We start from the raw sequence: 23,543 nt of genomic DNA on the forward strand, positions 1-23,543 counted from the left end.
AGGAAACATTTGCCACAGAGTGAGAATGCTACTTTCCCTACATCATCCCTAAGCTCAATGAAATATCTACCATGCTTTCCCTACTCCTTTTCTAGCCCACACTGAAGAAATACTTCTAGTACTGAAAAATGAACAGAGAATCCCTATTCACATTGAAGGAACCCACCTACACTTCAGAAAATACCGTTTATGAATATTGGTTGACTGATTCTCTCCAGGAACTAATTAGTTCTCAAGGCAGTAATTGAATTGAAGTTATTCAGTTCAACAAACATTTATTAAGTACCTCATATGCAAAACTCATAATAACTTTGACGGAATCCTGATACTATGAAATCATGACTTAATTTTTCCTCTATTGATTTTGCCTCTAGAGTCAAAATTACCTAACAACTTTTTGCCTTGGCAAATCTGAATGGTTCTTCCACTTATCTACTAACATTTCCCAAATTAGGGAAAAGAAAGTACAACCAAAATATAAAGTACTGCAACAAATAAAGGAATGAGCCCCTTGATTTACAGTCAAAAGATTCCAAGAGGCAGGATAGTATAGTAGATAGAGAGCTGAACTTTCAGTCATTTGAACCATACAACTCACTGAGGCAGGGGTAGATAGGGAGATATAGAGATACACACATATGTATATGTGTGTGTGTGTGTGTGTGTGTGTGTGTGTGTGTGTGTGTGTGTGTGTGTGTGTGTGTGTAGAGAGAGGTAGAGAGAGAGAGAGAGAGAGAGAGAGAGAGATCAGTATATAATAAAACCTGCCTCAGTGAATTGGTATTTGGTTTAAGTAACAAGCTCAACTCTCTATGACTGACAGAGTACTTTAAAGTTTGTAAAGTTTATATATATATATATATATATATATATATATATATATATACATATATATGTAAAATCTCACTTGAACCATATGGCAACTCATTGAGGTAGGTATTATCAATATTATTATATACTGATGTATAAATAGATATAGATATAGATATATATAGGGACAGGTATTAGTACTATTATGTATTGATATGTATCAGTATGTATTTTATATCATATATCAGTATATATAATACCATTATCTGTGTATATATGTATATATACACATACATGAATTTATATATAAAACTGATAACACCTGCCTCAATAAGATGCGATATGGTTTGAATGAGATGATATGTGTAAAATGTTTTACAAACTTTAAAGTACTCTGTAAGTATATGTGATTATTAAAAAGCCCACTTCTGCTACTTTCTAGTTGTATTTTAACCTCCTAGACCCTTAGTTTCTTCATCTGTAAAAGTTGCAGATTGAATTAGATGATCTATAAGATTTGTTTCAGTTGAAAATTCTACAGTCATTGAAACAAGACAAAACAAAAGTGGAAATTAAAATGATATTTTATAACAAGTAAATTCTCTGATATCTTCAAAAGAAAGAAATCTTTTGTTTCAACTAGTTATCATCTCTGTTCTGCAAAAAAGACTCCCTTGCATACTTTCAAAATAAAAGGTTAACACTGAGACAGACCGTGTGGAGCAACAGCACAAGGGCCAAACTAAACTACCCCTTCCTCAATTTAGGTGACAAAAAAATGTCAGCCCTATCAAAAGAGCAAAACTGTGCTACATAATTTAATTAAATATCATGGGTCAAAAACTGAAGTAAAAGTAAAAATAGAAGTGGGGAAAATATAGCAAGGAATAATTACACAAAAAGGAAGGGGAGAAACAGAAAGAGTACCTTTGTAGCATTATTAACAAATTAACACAAACATACAATTTTAAAAAGAGAAAAAAGGAATTGAAGACCCATACATTACTAAGGGAAAACAAATACCAAAAATGAAAAAAGAAAGGGCAGCATAATACAGATGGCTTCACACATAAATCAAAGTAAGCAAGCCCCCAAAATGCCAAATGTGGTACATACAATCAAAGAAAAGAACTAAGATATCCTTGACCAGATGAAGATCAAAAATTACAATACGATAGCACAGTGAAAATATTCAAAGTGAGAGATACTCCAACCAAGTCAAGTCAGCAAGCATGTATTAAGTACTTACTATGTGCCAAGCAATATATTAAGCAATGGGGACATTAAGAAAGGCAGAAAAGTCCCTGATCTCAAGAAGTTCCCAATTTAGCAAAGGATATAAAAAAAATGATGGGCAGAAATCAACAGTAATGGGATAAAACACTAAAAATATTAGAACTGGGGAAACAACAGTCATGTGATCAAGAAGAAAGTATATAACAGTCGAATTCTAGCTATCTCCACACTAATTGTTCTAGATAACTAAGGTCTATCTACAACTGGGGTCAGTCAGCACTTGTGCTTCATTCCCCCTCTCTACCATATCCACAGGCTGATTTCCGTACCATTTCTATCCAGTTGATTTCCAGCATAGTAGGTCAGGAACAAAACTGGAACATTTGTCTCATTTGTCAAAGCAAGTGCCAAGGTGATATTTTTCCCCACTCCAGCTATTGCTGTTTAATATGATCAATAATTATTTTAAGAGTCCCACTAATTCAAAATTCCTGAGGATATCCTGCAGGACTAGCTTTATTCATCCCAACTATATTCCCTATTGTCCTCCTCCTCTAGGTCTCTTTAGCTCACATATATGCAGGGTTTAATTATACAATAGACATTCCTGACCTCAAAGTAAAGGCAAATATTATTATCTTCATTTTACAAAGGTAATTACTATTCTCAGCTATTCTTACTACTACCTTAACTGTTCATTAAGGCTAGTTTTACCACAATAGGCAATCTTAGTATAGGCAATATAGTATACTTAAAGGGACACTGGGAAAACATTCTTGTCCTTTCCCTTCTTATCAAAAAACTTCCTAATCCTCTGAATGATATTTTAAATTTCACATTTAACATTTTAAAGCCTGTTAAAAGGCCATGTATACATGGAAGGAGTAACAGGAAATTATCAGTCACTTAAAGCTTAGTGTGAATGACTTCACCAGAACCTTTCCTATAAGGAGGTTAAATGGAGGAATAGTCAGAAAAAGATGGGGTACTCTTAGATGGGGAGAAGAAAGGAACACAGAAGGGGGGATATCTGAAGAATAGCTTCTTCTAATTTACTATTTTGCCTCAGACCAGCCCAGTTCCTCAAGTAAAAACAATTATCTTGCTCCCCATATAGAACCAGATTATCTGCCATTTTCTATTGTAGATGATTGTGCATCTTCCATTATTGGGGGTAATCCAGTAGATCATAGAAAATTATGTACCAGCAAGGACTGGTAGATAATTATATCTCTACTACCCTGGACAGTCACAGTTTTTCAGCTCCTGCTATCACCTTATCACCTACTCTCCCCTAGTCCCTTAATAAGGTGCTTCTCAAATAAAACAGAACAATTCTTTCCCCTAGTGCCTACATAAGAAAGAAATGGGAATATCCCAGGGCACCATAAAAGGTGGAACAGAAAATAACATTGTAAAGATCAGAAAACAAAGGGAAAGCTAGAACAAGGTGATCAGTACCCAATGACCTGTAATTCAAGGTAGAATATATTCATTGTGAATAGCTAGCACAAAAAAAAAAAAATTAGTTTGACTGCTCAGTAGAGAGCATGTGTTGGGAAAATTTTGTTACACATGTGAAAATCTCAGTCAAGATACAGATAAATAGAGGATTTTGTGTATAAAGAAGATTGTGCTATTTTGTAGTGGGTGCAGTTAGCTATATGGTATTTACTACTTCTAGCATTCAGCACCATTTCACAGTTAAGTCAAAATTCCCATCTCTCTGAAAATTTCTTCTTGCCCTAGCATTGCACAATGAAAGGAGAACTGAACCTGGATTTGAATGCCTGCTATTCTACTTATTCTACTAAGGCCATGTGGCCTTAGATATGTCACTTAACTTAAACCCAGTGTTACTTTTTACTCTCCAAAATGAAGCAGTTAAAATGGATGATGTCAAAGATCATTTCTCCAAAACTATGTCTCTATGAAGATATTTGAGTACTACACTATAATGCATTGTTGAAAAGAAACAAACAAAATTTTTGGTTTAGCACAAGATTAATTCTGAAAAAGTTAAGAAGTACTATATTAAGAGGGCAAAGATTAAAGATAAGTGGCAAAGAACTCTCCAAAGAAAGTGTACTTTGGACTTGGAAAACAGAGTATAAATATATTATGTTCTAAAGTAGTCATTTATTGAGAAGCAAAGTTTGAGTGTGACAGTCTAATACCATATACAACCACAAATCTTTGTAAAAAGATTTAATAAATGCACTAAGGAAGAGATAGTCAGTATCCTATGACCTTCATTTCAAATTTCAAGTCATTTCTTATTCTGACAAAGGCCTATTTTTAAATAGGAGAAACAAAAGTCCTTGAAAAACTGCCACGGTAAAATTCCCATAATGAAATTATGTTCATTCTCAGAGGAATGAGGTAGAATGAGATGCTCCAGTGGTGCTGAATTCCTAAATCTGGGTAGCTTCCAGCTAGCTACTGAAGGTTTTCTGTAAGTGTCAAAGGGGAGTGGGGGATGTGGAAGAGACCATCTGCTATAAACAAATTATGAATGAGCTTTTTCAGTCATACCTCATTTTTAAGATAAGGAATAGGGTTAAGAACAGTATTAAAATTGTAATAGCTAAGAAAAGTATCCACCCAAAATCTTTCCCCATGAAGCATTTTCATTGGCTATTCAAATGTAAAAGTTTCCTAATTCCCCACGGTATGCTTTAAAAGAAACCACTAATCACTTCTACACTGAAGAAAAAGACAATGTTACTCATCCACGTCTCAGTAGCCACCTGGCACAGTGTCAGGCACAGAGTAGATGCTCAATAACTATTTGTTCAAGATATGCAAAAACTAATGCAAACATTCTTGCTAAGAGGCAACATCTTGAGTCCAAAATACTAGAGGCTGAATGGCTTGGACCAGATCAGCCCTCAGAGTCTGTCAAGGAGAGCAAGGGTATTAATTAGTCTTCTGAAAGAACATCAAGCTATTCGTGCCACAATGGCTGAGAGCCACTTATACTAGAAGTATTTCCTTTATTCTTTTTTTCACCTGGGACATACAGCATACAGCATGTTAGCATATCCGAGGAGCAGTTTGCTCACTCTCACTCAACTCACCTTCAACCCTTGTCCAGTTATTTGGTTTCTTGACTGACTTGGAAGATTATGCATAAACTATGACTGTCCCCTGGATCTAACCCTTCACCCTTGAACCAAGAGGCCCACAAGCAATACATGTATACCCAGTCTTTCTAAATTCCTTTGAATATGGGGGAGGGAGAGGGTGGGGTCAAGAGTGAGTTCAAGATCAGAGGATCAGACAGAGTAAGGAAATACTCTGATCCAACACGCGCTGGAGGCAAGGGAAGAAGGATGAAAATTATGGTGTGGAGAAGAAGAGTGTGGGAAAGAGAGTGACCGTACCTGGTGCGGCTGTGGTTTCGAGGGCAGTCCTTCTTCTCCATGATGGCTGGCACACAGTTGGTGAGCTCTGTCCAGTCGGCGTGCAGCCCACAGCTCCAGCCCGTGGAGAAGCGCGAGAAGAGCCACGTTTCCTTTTTGCCGGGTCGGTGGCAGGTGCATTTTTTCTGACCAGGCTTGCAGCTACAGGGCTGCTCCAGCCGGATATTCTTCACTAGGTGCCTCCCGAAGGTCGTGCCCCCCGTCTTCTGGATGTGCAAGAAGACGATCACATCCCGCCCTTTGATGTTGAAATCCACGAAACGAGTCAGGTCCTTCACCGAGAAGTTGAAGCGGGGCACAAATTTGGGCAGAGAGCCACTGTCCGGGGACTCTCGGTCTTGCTCTTCCTCCTCCTCTTCCAACTCCTCGAACTCTTCCTCTGCCTCCTGCACTGGCCCGGACAGTCGTGCCGCCGGTGCCCCCGGAATCTCGGCTGGCTGGTCCCGGGGCGGTGGTTGCTGCTGGTCCTCCCGGGGTCCCGCTGGGGCGTCTGCAGCCTGGCCCGATTCCCCAGCGCGGAACTTGTCCCCGAAGTTGGTGCAGGAACTGGTGCAGGTGGGGGACACGTACTGGTACATGATGATCAGGAACAGGAGCGTGAGCACCGGCGTGAGCAGCCACTTGTTGAACCTCTCATCCATGGTCCTGATCTCAGGCCAGAAGGCGAAGCGGAGGCGGCGGTGGGGGCGGCGGCAGCTGCTCCACGGAAAGCCCGCGCTGAAGTTTGGACTCCGGGCTGCGGCTCGGAGCCCGCCGCACCTCCATCCCCCTTTGGCCAGGCAGGCGGGACCCCCCGCAAAGGCGTCTGGCTGGCTGGCTGCACTCCGGCGCTCACTGCTGGCTCTGCTCTTGGTTCCCGCGGGGCTGAGGGGAGATGGAGAAGCGAACCCGGGGCCCCTAGCCCACCACTGCTGCGGGGGAGAAAGAGGAGTAGGAGGAGGGCGAAGATGAGGGGCCGGTTCCCGGCACTAAGGGGCGGCGGCTGCGCGAAGACTGGTCCGGAGCTCAAAGGGACTCTCCCTCTACAGTCCCCCGGTGCCCCGGGGCCGTTAGTGCTGCCCCTAGACAGAAAAGGAGAGAGCCTCCAAGCGTCTCTCAGACCAGAAATGCGCCTCAGGGAGCCAGCCTGCAGCGGGCTCTTAAGCACTTACTAGCTGATCTTGGGTCCTGAACCTTCCCCTCTGGTAGCTGAAAACCCGTGCTTCGACCCACACCCAGAGGCTTCATCTTCTTCTGGAGCGAGCCCGGGTGCCAGGAAACTGGAGGAGGAGCTTCGGCCCCTGGCCCCTCACCATGCCCCGCCCGCCCTAGCCCCTGCTCTGCCCACCACCAAGGCACCCTCCCGCTCCGGGGAGCCTTGGGGCAAGGAGCCCTGAGCTGCTGGCTGGCTGGCTTTTAGCTGCCAGCCCCCGCTCTAAGTTTGCAGATGAGCCCTTGCCGGGGGAGGAGAGAGAGGAAGGAGCCTCAGGCGAGTCAGCGCACCGCCTCTTCGGAGAAGTCCCACCGCTGCCTCAGGTCTGTCAGCCAGACACACAGGCGCGCGCGCGCGCTCGCGAAAGGCTGGCACCACCGCTACCCACCAGCCGGTGTGACAAGGAGTCCTCCTACCCGCAGCAAAAACCTGCCCAAGGTACGGAGCATGCGCCAAACCATTCCCCGGCCCTGGAGGAGTTTCCAGGGGAGGAGTCCAAGTCTCTTGGTTTTTTAGCGGCTCTTGGAGAGCAGGGAATAAGGGGAGATGAAGATTTCTGTCAGCTGGACGCTGAAAAGGAAGGGGTGTGAAGATGAAGGAGGTAAACTGGGAGGGACTCTTGCGCAAATGTTAGGAACGTTCATTTAAGGCGTCTTCAGTCCGCAGCTTCCTTCTGCTGGGAGCACACACACAAACCTGACGTTTTATTTGTAAAATCGGACACCTAAACACCTACCAGGGGAGGAGATAGTGCACTCTATCAGTCCAGGTGTTGTCTGGCCTCTTCTCTGCAATGGAAACTTACCAGAGACTATTTTTTTTTCCTTTTCATCTCTAGATTTTGGCTACCTGCCCACAAAGGAAATCTGACTTTGAGGTTAAAATTTTAGTGTTTTCCACGAACTGCAAGCCGTCTTTTAGTCTGATATATCCAATATCTACAGTCCGAGCTTTGGAACTGGAAGGAATATCATTGGTCACCTAATTGATTCTGCCTTTTATTCAATCAAATCACTTTTTCCCAAGTAGGTGCTATGCAAAGGTACTGGACAAGGAACTTACATTCTAGTTTCAAATATATTTTAACATTAAATTTCTGTTGTTATTACTAAGATGTGGTTGAAGTCCTATTTTTAAAAAAGTCTTAGAAAACAGTTAAGGATAAATATTTAACTTTCATTTTCACTTACTCTCTAACATCCTTAATTCTTTTTTTTATCAAGCTTTTGTATTGGGAGAAACGTTGCAATGGAAAGAGTACTGCATTTAGAGTCAGTGGATCTGGATTTCTCTCTAATTTCTATCACCTACTAAGGCTCTGTCACTTTGGGAAAGTCAATTAACTTATCTGATTCTTAGTTTACTCATCTAAGGAAAGAGGTAATTTCGAGAACTGCCATTTAAGTTTTCTTACAAATTGGTCATATCCTAATTTGTATAAGAGTGTGTGCCTTATCACCTATACTCCAGACTAAGGATCATGTCTTATGTATCTGTATTTCTCCTGAGTCTAGCACAAGGGATTGGTTGTAGAAAGCATACAATTAATGAATGCTTATGGAGTTAAGCATTTATTATGTTACACATCATCCAAATTGGACAAAATACACTATCATTGAATTGGAAGCCCTATTCCTCTACATTCACACTCCTTATTCTGACTTTGAAGTCCAAATATAGTACGGTTTTAATGTCATGAGGAATGAGAAGCATGACTCCATCATCTTTTTCATGTCCTCCTCTTCAGCCAGCCTAGTATCCAAGTGCAATCTTACATCATCACAAGATGCTAGCCTGACCTCTTTAAGATCCAGGAACTACCACAGCACAGGCTGCAGTTATCATCCTCAAATGTCCATATTCACATTCATCTCTATGCCCTTATTTTTTCATAATAATGTCTTTCTTTTTTATTTATTTTTATTATTTTATTTATTTTCAGTGTTCTACAATCACTTCCATATAACTTAGATTTTTTTTCCCTCCTCCCTTTCCCCTGTACCTCCCCCCTCCCTCCCTGAGATGGCATACAGTTTAATATAGGTTCTACACATACATTCCCATTAAATACATTTTCACTATAGTCATGCTGTATAGAAGAATTAAAATGAATGGGAGAAATCATAAAACAAACCAAAACGTGATACAAAAGAAAATGATCTGCTACATCCTGCAATTGAATTCCATAGTTCTTTCTCTGGATGTGGAAGGCATTTTGCCTTAAAAGACCAGCGGGAATTTTTTAAGTCCTTGCATTGCAATGAAGTTCTGAGTCTATCAGAAAAAATCCTAACACACTATGGTTGTTTCTGTGTACAAAGTTCTCCTGGTTCACTCATCATCAGATCATATAAATCTTTCCAGGCCTCTCTGAAGTCTTCCTGTTAATGTGTCTTTCATAATTATTTCATCATATATGTCTTTTAGTCTTGTGCCAGGAGTAAAACTTTTTCAGTGTATGCTTAAAGTAAGCTTTGATTGAAATTAGTTTATTCATTTTCCTAGTTGGGTGTGATCTGTCCCATAAAAGCTCTGTTGCTCTATTATCTCTTCTGTATCTTTAGCCATATGAACAATGATAAAACTACCCCAGACTCTGAACCAGTATTAGTAGCAAAAGTGTTTGGCAAGATGAATTAGCTCCTAATAGCTTGTTTGCTTCCATATTTTTTCTCATTTACCTATAAAATCCTGTTCATCACAAGTATTCTCCAAAGCAAGAAACTGACAAACAAAAACTCAGTGAAACACAATAGCATTTCCTAACTACATATTGTTAACCATGTCTTTGCTTCAGTCAGATAAAAATAAAGCAAATTTTTATATCAGTTGATTGAAAATTTTTATCATTTCATACTGCAGTAGGTAAAAAAGGTAATTAAGGCCATAGAGACCCACTTAGCATATAAAAATGCAAAATTCAGAATGGAGAAATTGTGTTTTTAATGTTATCTTTGGTTTTAGTCATAATATAGAGAGCACAAAGCTTTCCCAAATCTTCAGATTGTCTTCTCACAATTAACTGGGACTTAGAAAAGGCAAGAATTGGGAGAATCCTAAAATGTCACAGTCCAAAGGACCCTCCTCATTTAACAGAAGAAAATGGGGTCCAGACACTTTTCCCTAGTTCATAAGGGGAAGAAGTAGCCTATTTAACTAAGGTTGTCTGATTCTTAAACTGGTGCTCTTCATACTACATCATACTAGCTCCCTGCTTAAGGGTCACATTGCAGAGTTAAGGAAACGAATATAAAGAAATTTGATGGTTTGTAAGGGATCATCCATCGAGGTAAGTGTAAGTCCATTCCTGGAATGCACACCATTATACTGCTCTAAGTTAACACCTTAAATCAAATTTGACCCCTTGTTCTAAAAAATTCAATATTCACTTAGCAAAGAGTAACATAATCCCTTACCTTCTGACCTCTCAACTCCTGCAACTATTTGAGTTAAAAGACAGGAAGAGACAAAGAAGCAGAAGTACAACTGTAAAATAGCCCCTTTTTGCTTTGGTGGCTCAGACAATTATAAGGAAGCAATCAGGTTCTAAAATATTTGCTCTTGTTGATTAGCCTTGACCCTATACTGGCCTGCAAATAAAGAAAAATTAGTATTAATCCCAAGGGTAAATCCATTGGGATTAATGCTAGTTAATAATGGAAGTAACACGAATAATAATATTGAATAATACTAGATTAATACTATCACTACTACTCAATGAGTATTAATGCTAAAACAATTACTAATACTACTGTTGAAAATATTATAATATCAATAGTACTATAATTAGCTAATAATAATAGTAGCTAACTAATAGTAATTCGCTTTCAAAAGGCAAATGCAATCAACACGTAGTTAAGAGATGAGATTTGGGGGGAACTGGTAGGTAAAAAAACTTGACTAGGCCAAATACAACAGCTGTATTGCCTCCCAAAATACCAAGGCACTGGCAAATTAAAATGATGCTTTGTCTGCATTTTGCCTTGCTTTCATCAGCATGACTATGCAATGGAATGATACTAGGCTAGAACAGTTCTGGACAATCAAAAAAAAGCATAAAATTAAAGAAATTACATGCTTAATTAAGGTAATTACCCAAGTGAATTGTTATTTTTTTTTCTTTACTTATACAGTTAAGGCAATTGTTCATAGTTATGGTCTTACTCTCATAGCTGTGGAATGGCCTCTGAACTCTGATCAAAGTTATGATATCATTGTAATAAAGACTGCTTCACTTGCAAGATCAAATTCCAAGTTAAGGTAAAAGCAATATAAACCTTTGAAAATTGAATCTTGTCCAGGGAGAAAGGAAAAGAATGTGTGCCTGTATCCTATGTGGTTGCTCCACAATGACACCAGCTGGCAAATGTTTCTGGCTAACAGATTGTAGCTCCTGCTAGTGTGATTCCTACATAAATTATTAAAATAATAAAAAATAATATTTTCAATGTGTTTTCCTCCACTTCTTTTGCCAGTCTAGCAATAAGCCTAACACTATCTGTGAAACAATTTGTTCACTTTATTTTTACACCTTAATAAAATGTACTGCAATTATTTCTTTTCCTGCTTCATCCTCCCTTATTCCTTTCTGTTGCATCTTCTATTTCACTGCTTGATCTTTATTTCTTTCATTGGTCCTAATTCTGTCAGGCAAATTGTTACCTACCAAGATTCAAATTTTTGGCTACAACAGTCCCCATTTAATCAAATTGAAATGGGAGATTCAATTTCAACTTTTCTTGTAGGATAAATAGCTTTTGTGCTATAAAAGGAAGTGTCTGGAGAGATAGAGATAGACAAACTGAGCAAACTGCAGAGGAAGATTTTGGTCACTCAATAATTGTGTGGACACAAGTAGAAAAAACAGAAATGTACCTTTAATTAGAGGTGAAAGTTAAAAGAATCTGTCAAGTCATTAACAGCAAGAACATCTTTGAAAATAGAAAACCTCCCACTAACTACATCGTACAGTTTATTTTCTATTTATAAACGAAAATCAGCCCCCAGTCTAAGCAGTCCTGCCAAAAACCATCCAGGCTCTGCGTAATATGGGGTGGGGGCAGGGTAAGGAAGGTGGACTGCCAGAAATTATTATGAATAGTCAAAAGGCAATATACAGAAAGAACAGTATGCAAAAATCTGAGTGGATGCTGATGTACTACACTTTCTAATAGATATGATTGTACATCCTGCTCTCTGTACCACTCCACCTAGGTTAAATACCATATTTTATAGTTATCTAAATTGTTTTAGCAGTATATTTACTAGAACTGACATTAGCATTTTGATGATGGTTCAGAATCATGTTTTATTGTTTTTGAATCTTCTCTCATAATCTACTATAGTGTTTTACATACACTTCACTACTTCTAGTCAGTCAGTAAACATTTATTAAGCACCTACTTTGTGTCAAGCCCTGTGCTAGGATCTGTAGATATAAACACAAGTTTTAAAAAAAAGAAACTGGCCATGGCCTCAGAGAGCTTATACTCTAATGGGGGAAGACCACACACAAAAGAAAACTGAAAATCAGGGGAAAGGAGGGGACTGAGATACCTACTGTCTGTGAGAACATGTTAAAGAAGTCTACTGGAGCCCAAAAATAGAGTAGCTCTTAGGAAGTTATAAGATTGTGCTAAGCCCCTTGCTTAATTAATGGTCCTGGAGCTCATGGTTCTGCCCTCCAGCCAGAGAGTGAGTACTAGGCAAAGTCAACCTTACAATATGTGATTTTCCAATGATGAGTTTCCTGGGGAAAGAAAGCATGATGGCCCAAAAGCAGGGTATTTGGCGGGGGGCGGGGGGGGGGGGAGGAATGTGGAAAAGACTGTGCTGAACCCCTTTCTTAAACAGGACCTGCAGCTCAAAGCTCAGAGACTCTACTCCAGCAGATCTGTAATATAATTTTATGACTGGTATCCCTAATTATGAAGAACCTAACCCATGCATTCCTTCTCATCCCTCCAGACATGCCTTCAAATAATTGGGGATGAGAATAAATCTACAGAGTATATTACAAACCTTCCTTTCTATCTCTTTATGTTGTAAGGATATCACTGAAATTTACAGGTATCCCTCTGGCATCCTTCACTCTTTCTACATGAGTGAACTTCCTCATTTTCCAGTCATTCATCTCCTTGGTCCTATATTTTATTCCAATTCTTTCACACAGTTCTTTGTTAGTGATGTCTTGTAGAGTTCTCATACCCATCCTGTTAACTCTCCATTGATCTTTGGACCATTTTCAATTTTATATCATCAGAGACGGTCATATTCCTTAATTTGTTATTATATAGTATCTCTTAATGAATGTCAATATTTAAAATGATGGGCTTTTGTTGAAATGAGAATCTTAGGATCCCAAAAATCACTAAAAGTAATCCAACCCTCCTTCCTCTACATGGGAATTCACTTTGTTTACTGTGTGCTGACTATAATAAAGCTTTTGATTTAGTAAAACAAAGTATCTCCTTGAAGTATTCATTTCTAATCAGGAATCTCCCATGCATATGTCAAAATCATATCAGATTCCTTGAAAGAAATAAAAACATAATCTTGTTTGGCAGTCCTCTGATTGCATCAAGTGAAACATAAAACAGGGAAGTACATGCTTGCCAAAAGTGTACACTTGGCTGTCCAATGGAGTCCAAATCAAACACAGATTTCCTGTAGAAGGTAGAGTCCTCCAGAGATGTTCCTCTTTGTACCTAATACTATGATAATTGCAACAAAACCCCATAGCATTGCACAGCTTCCTAAATGAGATCCATAACAGCTTAAGAAAGTTATACATGCAAAAAAAAAAACCCCGAGTGGATAAGGAATATTTATTATCCAGAATAATATGCATTTAAATCAGTAAGCCATAAAACGGCTCCATCCCTTAATGGACATGATTCTTGGACAAATACTAACTTTAAACATAGTAAGTAAACAAATTAAAAAGTTTCTATTTCTGTAATGCTTTATGCTTAATAACAGAATTTCATAGGCATTTCATTTAAACCTCGTTTCTATGAGATAGACATCACAAATATTACTCCCATTTTTCAGATGCAAGAGCTTAGGCTTAGTAAGGAATTTGCCCAAGTTCTTTTAGCTAGTAAACAGCAAAGATGTAACTTAAGTCGTGGTCTTTTGAGTTCAAATTCAGTTTTCTTTTACTGAAGTGAAATTCAATTGAATTCAATTAAATCATAGATGAAAATATATTTGCATTTTATAAATTTCACAGTCCTTATGTCTAATACCAGAGAAGCAAGCTCAGCAAATATATTTTCATTTTCTAATAGTTCTGTCAAATCAAAAGACATTAGTTAAACAGATTATTGGCCTTAGAAATAGAAGGTAATATTCATGTATAATTTATTAATTCATTAGTTGTTCTCTCACTTCAGGCATCGACTACATAAATGATAACACGTTTTTGAAAGTTGTTTTTCCATTTACAATCATAAACTCTTAGACCAAACATGATCCTAAATGGTATTTTAGTATATTATAAAATCATAGGTTTAGAGCCAGAAGGAACTTAGGAGTCATCCATTTAAAATCTCTAATTTTAAAGATGCTGAGGCTCATGGAATTTAAATTACTTATCCAAGGTCATTAAAGTAGTAACAGAGAGCAGAAATTTTAAGCAGGGTCTTCTATCTCCAAATCCAGAGTTCTCCACCCCCACAGACTATACATTATTTTCCTTCATTAGGATAACATTTTAATAACCTTTTGAAAATATAGATAGTTTAACATCCTTTAAAATCTCCAGAAAAGTTTCTATATAAAGTTGTATATCATCATATCTATTTTTTTCATCACTCTGGAAATTTATATTTAACCTAAAGTGTGGTGATGATATATTTTATGTTTTAGTATTAACGTTGAACCATTGCTAGCAACTTTCTTATCATAACCTTTCACCTATATATGAACTTGAATATGTTGCATTTTCCCATTTTATTGGAGTGTGTTATGCAAGACTGAAATAAATGTCTTGATAAAATTAAGCTATAATATATCTAGTCTTCACTCCTCAATCAAAGCTGTCACCTTGACATAGGAGGGTATTAGATGATTTTGAAAAGATTTGTTCTTTATGAAATCATGTTAGCTAGTTATTTCTTAGAATCCATTTCTCTTCAAGGTCATTGCAATATGTGTGTATACACATATAGATACACATATATTCACATATCTATATGTATACATACATATGTGTACATGCATATAATTTTTCCTTTCAGATATAACATTCTAAGTCAGTAAATACTTCTTGATCACAGAAGAGCATATTACATTTTGTGGCCAATATGAGAAGTTTCTCTAGCTATACTAATTTTCTCTTGGCGGCATATTGTAAGAAATTATTTCTGATAGCACCTGTCTAGTCACACTGGGTTCAGTCCCAGTATTCCAGTATTCCAGCTATAGTATGTTTACATATTTTATTCAATCTCTTGAAATTGTTATTTGCAATATGTGGTGAAAGCACGAGGTCATCTGTGGTCAACCCAAGTGCTCCATTTATAACAAGCAATGTCAAGAAAACTAGAGAAAGATCCCAATTACATTAAATAGACCCCCTGTGAAAGACTTCCGGGAGGGCACTGAGAGGAGTTGCACAGGACAAAACAGAATGGAGGGCAATGATATAGTTACAAACCATACTTTCGGAAGTAGAGCCCAAAACTATGAGCTCACAGAGCCAATGAAGTACAGAACAATTTGTAAGGTATCATGTTGTGAGCCTCAACCTTAGTCATCCAATTAATTCTGATTTTACTCAAGATGCCCAAATTCAATATACCATTTTTTGCACAAAATGTCTTTTTGGAACAGTTGCTTTTTCATTCTTCCCCATCTAAGGAGCGTAGCTGGCTATTGAGCTCACTCTCCAGTGAATTGCTCTTAAACATTTAATCGCTAATTCTTTCCAACTATTGTTAGTTAAAGCGTAGCACTTCTGATTTTATAAGGCAACGTTACACCATTTAAGCGTGTAACTCTAAGGTGCTGTCCCAATGTAGCAAATGCAAAAACATCTCATTTCCCTGAAAAAAGAAAATTGAAACATCTGTCTTGCTATGACTTTGTTGTGAGTCATTCTATGTGCTAAAAGCACAAAATGGTAGAGGGAGAAAAAAACACTTGAATCATGTGCTTTATGATGGTTACTAATCCAAAATAAGCACATCACCCACTGAGGAGCCAGCTTTCAAGGTTTATTTGTTTATGGATTAAGTGAAACAACAACAATTTAACTGCTATTCTCTCCTCCTTGTGGTTTCTGCTTTTGAATACAGTAATACATAAGTGATAGGCAGCTGGTCTCGGAGTCAGGAACCCATCCTACCTCTGACACATACTATATGTGTGACCTTGGGCAAGTCATTTAAAAAATACTTTTTGTGACCAAGACTGTAGCTTTTTTTTTTTAAATGGGAATTCTCTAAATATTAAATCACAAGTCTCATACCTCCACTGTCTCTCTACAAACACTTACAAACACACATACATGTGTGCATTTTTTTAAAAGCAGCTCACACTCCCATATTAGGAAAATTTTCAAATTACTGAAGTGATTAAACATTAACATTTTAATTGATTATCATTTTTAAAATGCCAGATACATTCCTCCACCTCAATTAATACAGCATAAGAAACACAACTTAACATTTCTCCATTTACAAATTTATCAATTCATTCAGCACTTATTGAGCATGTGCTATATACCAATAAGTGTGCCATGGATACAAAGACAAAAATGAAACTGTCCTTGTTTCAAAGAACTTGCATTCTATTTGGGGGGAAATTTCTATTCACAGTAAAAAATATATACAAAATAGTTTCTTGAAAAAGAGCATTAGCAAGTAAGGGGATCAGAATGGTCTTCTTGTACAAGGGTATATTTGGACTGAGTCATCATAGAAACTAAGATTCTGCAAAGTAAAAATGAGAAGAGAATGTGGTAATAACTCAGTGACTTAATTATGAACATATTTAATACAAAGGTGCCTTCAGAGACTACCGAAATCGAGAGAAATTAGCATGCCATTTTGCAAATGCCCCCATGAATTGCACAGATGCTTATGTGCCTTAGCATAGCCCACTGATGCTATCTATAGGTACTAGAATGAGTTGTTTTTGCCCCATACTATAGAACTGTTCTAGGTTCTCTTCTATGTCCTTCTTGTGACTAGTCCTTTTTAATGGTGTTTCAGTCACATCTTATCGACCACAGCAACTATATCAAAGTTTTTCCTCTCCTCTTATATTTCCAGGGGAAGGGGGGAAGGGGAGGAGAGAGAGAGAGAGAGAGGGAGGGAGGGAGGGAGGGAGGGAGGGAGGGAGGGAGGGAGAGAGGGAGAGAGCGAGAGAGGGAGAGAGAGAAAGGACTTAGTCTCCTCTTTTACTGACAAGATTGAAGCCATATGACGGGAGTTGCTTCATCTCCAGGAGTTCCTTAGTATTCTGCTGCCCATAAGATGTAGGATGACAGTAACAAAAATTTGGAGCAGCTCTTATTGTGAAATAAAACTGAGAAGTAAAAAGACAATAAGAAAAGAGAAGGTAAAAAAATGTCTAGAAGTTTGATTTCTTCCTCAAAGATTATGACTGGCAGATAGTGATCCAGATAGTAAAGGGACTGAAAATCATTACCTACAAATAGGAAATAGCACAATACTTCTGGGAAATGTCCTCTAGAGTCAAAGTAGCTGGGTTCAAATATCCCTTCTGCTATGTACTTATCCCAAGCAAATCACTTAACATTGCTGGGCCTCAATTTTTCCATCCATAAAATGACCTCTAAAGTCCCCTCTATCTCTAGATCTAAGATCTTAAGTCAATAGAAAGAGCCTGAGATATTTAACCGGAAGAGATGACTTTGGTGAAGGGAGGAATTATAGTTGATGTCAAATATTCAATAGTTTGTCATGAGGAAGATGAATTAGCTATCTTTTTCTTGGCAGAAGCTAGAACTAGAAGCAAGAAACAGTATTTGCTGAATGACAAATTTCAACTCGGTATACAATTTCCTAACAATTAGATCTATTATTTGTATGGCATCTAAGGCACTCTACAACCTGGTTCCATTTTGCTTTTCCAATTACCACATGCTATCCTATCTCATACAATTCTCCTCCACTATCTCTATATATTTAAGTCAAACTGAAATACTTGTCATGAGTTGATGACTGGGGCAATTGCCAGTGTTGGGACAGGAAGAAATTCCATTCCAGAGAAAAGAGAAGAGCATGAATTTGCCCTTCCCTCAGCCTACCTTTGCATGTCAGTACAGTCATGGTCCAAATTAATCTTTCTTTCTAGAATGTTCTATTCTTGACTTAGCAGTACCAGGAGAGTCATAAAATAAAGTACAATTTATTAAATTTTTACTTGTCCTTTAAAGCTCTATTAAATGCCACTTCCTCAAGGAAGTTTTCCATGATACACCAATCAGTGGTGATCTTTCTCCTGCTTTAAGCTTTAGGTACTATGGCACATATATAAGTAATATGGTATTTGCATTTTATGCCCCCTCTAGAACATAAGTTCCATGAGAGCAAGGAAAGTTTCTTTACCTGACCATTGTATCTCTTCTAGATCATGTTATTCTATATACTATAGGTATTTAATAACAGTTTGTTGAAAGAATGATCTATGAGATTGTAGGTTATTTTGTGTGATTCTTCTATGTATGTGTAAGAAGGAGCTGTATGTGGATGTAACCTCAGATTCTCTGGGTGATATTTTCCCAGTGAGTACCTTTACTGATACATTTCTGGTACCAGTATAGCTGAGATTTGTTGAATGCATAAAGGATGGAGGAAGTAAACAAAAAAAGGGTAGATGTGTGTAATTTGTGATTAATTTGAAAGTAAGGAGATAGAAGGGCTTGTAAGAAGGTAGTTGAGTTATTTTCCCCCTCATTATTTTGTCCCCCCATTATAGTTTCTGTTTGCCTGGACTCACTGATGTTTGATGTTATATTACTTTTCTTTGTAGTAATTCCTTTACATTCTAATTAAACTGTTTTAAATTTACTGTGATACGAGGTCAAAGGGATTTTTGTTAATAGTTGGATTTAAAAGGAGAAAAGTTTCAATGGATAGGACCTGAGACAAGGTTTAACTGGCACCTGAGACAGTAAATATGAATATAGTACAAGGAGAGTTGTAGTTATAGCCACAAGACCATGTGACATGTCTCACATATGGGTTATTTTGTTCTGTTAGGCTGCAGGTTCCATGAGGGCAAAGACTACATCTAATCTAAATTCTCTGTCTTCTAGTACTTAGCCCAGTGTTCTGCTATGTAGTAGATGGTTAATGAATGTTTATCAAATTGAATTGAAGTGTCCAGTTGATTTAGAAGCTTTATATGAGAGAGTGACAAGACAATTTCCCACTATCCTCTCCCTAAAGGTTTTAAGATTCCAATCAAGGACGTGCAGCTAGAGCAGTGAAGACACTTTCCGCAATGACACAGGCAGACCCAGGAGAACAATATTGTAGGGAAAAATAATTTTCAAAGACTTAACTGGGATCTGTATACACACTGACCAACCACAATTCTGGAGGAAACATAATGAAACCTGCTGTATGCTTCCTGAAAGGTGATAGACACTGACTGCAGATTATATGTTAGATTATATCATGTTATGTCACGTTATATTATACTATACTGTGTTATGTTATATTATATATTATATTATATCATATGTCATATTATATTATATTATATTATGTTGTTATATGTTATATAATATACACACATATATATGCATTTTACATGTGTGTATGTATATAATCTGTAGCCAATGTGTAAATATGTGTGTTTACATATATGTATGTATATATATGTATACATATGTATGTGTCTATATGTGTATATCCATACATGCACATAAGTGTATTTGGACTTGCCCAATGCAGAAATTTATTTTTTTTTATTTGGCATATTTGTTTAAAAGGTTTTTTTAAATTACTTTCTTTTTTGTACAGTGGGGAGGCTGTGGGAGGGAGATTGGAGAGAGAGAAATATGTTTAATAACTGACAATAAAATTTTAAAAATGGAAAAAATAGTTTTCTTACAAAATGGTAAGTGGAATGGAGCATTTAGGTGCAATGAGATATTTGACCCCCAAACTACCCAGACTTTCAGAAATATTTCTGAAGACCCCCTCCAGGGGAGGAGCTAAAAAATCTGTGGGATATAGGCCAGCATCAAAAAGAGACAAGAGAGACAGAATTATAACCAGGCTTGGATAAGAGGACAAAATTATTCTGGCCTGAGAAGATTTGAACTGGAATCTGAAACAGAAATTGGGGGAGATGAAAAGACAGGATGATAGACATGAAGAATGGTGTTAAACATTCTGAGCTCTACCAGGACAGCGAGTATCTTCTTCCACCAAGAACAGACAGGACAAGGGTGAAAGTCTAGTACTTAATGAACTTTCCCCTGGAAGAGAAGAATCCAGACATCTGATAAATTTACTTTGATCTTTCATTTTCTCTCTCATATTATTTCCATCTGAAAGGATAGTGATTTAAATCCAAAACTCTCTTTTTTTTCCTTTTCAAATTTCTTTTTACCAGCACAGTAGTATGTTATATGACTTTCTCCAAAAAAAAAAATAATATCACTCTCAATTTTTCTGCCCACATATCTTTAATTATCTTCAGAAAGTGCAAACAGGGACAGATCTGGTTTGGGAATTACATGGAATAAGTGTATGTATAGTCAGAACTAACAGAAGTGTTTAGTTTCCAACTTAAAAGCTAGTGGCTAGTCGAGCTATCATAGCATTTTATGAATAATTTTATAAAACTTTCAAAAGCATAATTATAAAAAATAACAGAACCTAGGGATTTTCTTCTAGTCCCTGGTCTAAATAATTCTTTGATTCAATGTTGTAGCTAAAGTAGATCAGTTTGATTGTTTGAATATGCCTAGAGGCTAAACAATCCCTCTATTCCCTCAAGAAACAGACCAGAGGAGACAGAGAAACTGAGAGATAGAGACAATAAGGAACAGAGAGATGGAAGGAACAGTAGACAGGGACCAAAATGTCACTGAGCTGGTGGCAATTTGTAAAAATAGGCATGACGTGGAAGAATTTCACCCTTTTCCCTAGAGAGAAGTACCAGCTATCCAACTTTGCTTTACACAGTGACACCTGCTGAATTTAGAGAGGAAAAGATTTTGCTAGATATTTTTTCATCAAGAAGAAAGTGATGATTTGTTTTTCCTCTTTCATCTTGAAAAAATATGGTAAACCTTTTTCTCTCTTTTTGTCTATTCAAAAAGATTTCCCCATAGGGAAGAAAGTCTTATATTTCCATAAAATAGGCATAGTTTGAAGTATAATTTGAAGAATGCAAAGGAAGTATTTTCTCCAAATTATTTCTGCAAATGCCTGCCAATGATGTTTGAAATTCCACTATTAAGTATAATTTCTTTTTATTTCTCAAATAATCATCTCCTATTTACATGTGAATACTCTTTGAAGAAATATATGAAACTTTATTGAACTTAACATGGGTTTATTCCAGGGATGGGGAACCTGCAGCCTTGAGACCACATGCGGTCCTCTAGGTCCTCAAGTATGGCCCTTTGACTGAATCTCAAATTCACAGAATAGATCCCTTTAATAAAAGGATTTCTTCTGTAAAACTTGGATTCAGTCAAAAGGTTGCATCCAAGAACCTAGAAAGTCACATGTGGCCTTGAGGCCACAGGTTCCCCAGTCCTGGATTCAGTCTTTCCCAATATAAAAGCAAGCATCCTTTTGCATGTGAATACTGAAGTTTTGAAAATCTGAATAAATAAAGAGATCTACGGTTGTTGGGGTCACTGCTTGATGAAGACATTAGAATGCAATCATGCTTTGGGGCATGAGGGAGGAGTGAATGAAGTTCAAGGGTGGAGAGAAGGGCACTAAGACCAAAGACAAAGAAAAACTTTGTATTACATTACCTGGTTTTAGAACCTTTCTGGGACAGCTAGGTGTTGCAGTGGATACAGTATCCCACATGGAGTCAGGAAAACTCATATTCCTGAGTTCAAATCCCTCAAACACTTATTAACTGTGTAACTCTGGGCAAGTCATTTAACCCTATTTGCCCCAGTTTCCTCATCTACAAAATATGTTGGGGAAAGAAACGGCAAATCATTCTAACATCTTTACCAAGAAAATCCCAAATGGTGTCATGAGGAGTCAGAGATGACTGAACAAAAAAAAAAAATGACTGAAAATAAAAACATACCTTTTACTTCTACAGCTCTTTGTCAGTAATATTTGAAGTGTAAGTATTAAAACATAGTAACAACTTCAAAATCAACAACTCTAGTATCTTCAGTTTTACTAAACGATGGTAACTCAAGTATAAATACAAAATAGTTTACATATAATCCTGTTTTCCTTGTCATACCCTCCACAGGAAAACTATGACCTAGGATATGACATTCACCTAAAATTCTCATAATTCCAATCTGATCAGGTCACCTGTAGGAATTATTGGGATGATTTCTATCCTTCCATCATCATTCTTTTCCATAATCTGGGAAGTAAAGGGTCACTGATGGGGGAACATGGCAGATTTAGTAAGAAAGCCTAGGTTTAAAATATTTCTTTATTATTGACTATCTATGTCACCTTTTTCAAGTCATTCAAACATGTATCATAGGCCTCAGGTTCCACATTTGTAAAATGAAGGAGTTGGACTAGATGATCTGTCTTTAAGTTAACTTCTAACCCTCAATTCATGTTCTTTCTCTTTGTCTATATTAGCCCAATGTCCTATCTAATGATTTCTGAATCTTTCTCTCTTCTGTAGACAATTTCTTCTATGTCTGCTTAGAAAACCCTGAGCAGAAGCTCAGCTCTCTCTTGGAACCTCTAGAAGGCAACATGGAATCAAGTCTTTGCTGAGGCTTCTAGTGGCCATATAGCTCTTTGAAGAAATGTTTGGGTTTTGATGTTTGTTTGGTTTAGGGGAACTTGATTAAAGTCCTCAAGATTTGAACTCAGAGAGCCAAGATGGCGGAGTAGAAAGACATACATACGCTAGCTCTGAACCCACAGCCCATAAAATATCTGTAAAGAAGAACTCCCAACAAATTCTGGAGCAGCAGAAGCCACACAACAATGGAGAGGATGAGATTTCTGTTCCAGAGAGACCTGAAAACCTGACACAAAAGGTCCATCACGCACTGGACCAGAGCGGAGCCCAGCCCTGCCTTGGCCACGTGGCACTGAGGCGAGCAGATCCGAGAGGGCTTCAGGGACAGAATCTCCAGTGGCCATGCAGGTCCCTCCACCCACAGGTGACAAGGATCAGTGAGAGGGTCTCTTTGGCTGGCTGAGAGAAGAGTGGGGTGTTCCCATAATTCAGGCCCCCTCGGGAGGCAGCAGCAGATGGGGGCTCCCCAAGCAGGCAGGAGCCCTGATCCATTGTTGAAGGTCTCTGCATAAACCCCCTGAGGGAACTGAGCCCCATGAGACAGCCCTGCCCCCACCTGAGCACCTAAACTTAATCTCACACTGAATAGCAGCCCAGGCCCCGCCCAAAGCCCTGAGGCTGGGAAGCAGCATTTGAATCTTAGACCCCAAGCGCTGGCTGGGCAGATCTGGAGGCAAGGTGGGTGTGGAAAGAAAACTCAGAAGTTTCCCACTGGCTGGGAAAATGCCCAGAAAAGGGAAAAAATATAAGACTATAGAAGGTTACTTTCTTGGTGAACAGATAATTCCTCCGTTCCTTTATGATGAGGAACAACAATGCTCACCATCAGGGAAAGACACAGAAGTCAAGGCTTCTGTATCCCACACATCCAAAATAAATATACCATGGCCTCAGGCCGTGGAAGAGCTCAA

The 23,543-nt window shown here is 38.1% G+C and overlaps 1 pseudogene; it reads right to left on the bottom strand.

The window, feature by feature from the left end:
- Positions 1 to 947: 947 nt before the first annotated feature.
- On the bottom strand, positions 948 to 8,551 carry LOC140512746 (heparan-sulfate 6-O-sulfotransferase 3 pseudogene; annotated as a pseudogene).
- Positions 8,552 to 23,543: the final 14,992 nt, after the last annotated feature.

This window comes from Notamacropus eugenii, chromosome 6 (assembly GCF_028372415.1).
Source record: "Notamacropus eugenii isolate mMacEug1 chromosome 6, mMacEug1.pri_v2, whole genome shotgun sequence".
In the NCBI taxonomy this organism is placed as follows: Eukaryota; Metazoa; Chordata; class Mammalia; order Diprotodontia; family Macropodidae; genus Notamacropus; species Notamacropus eugenii.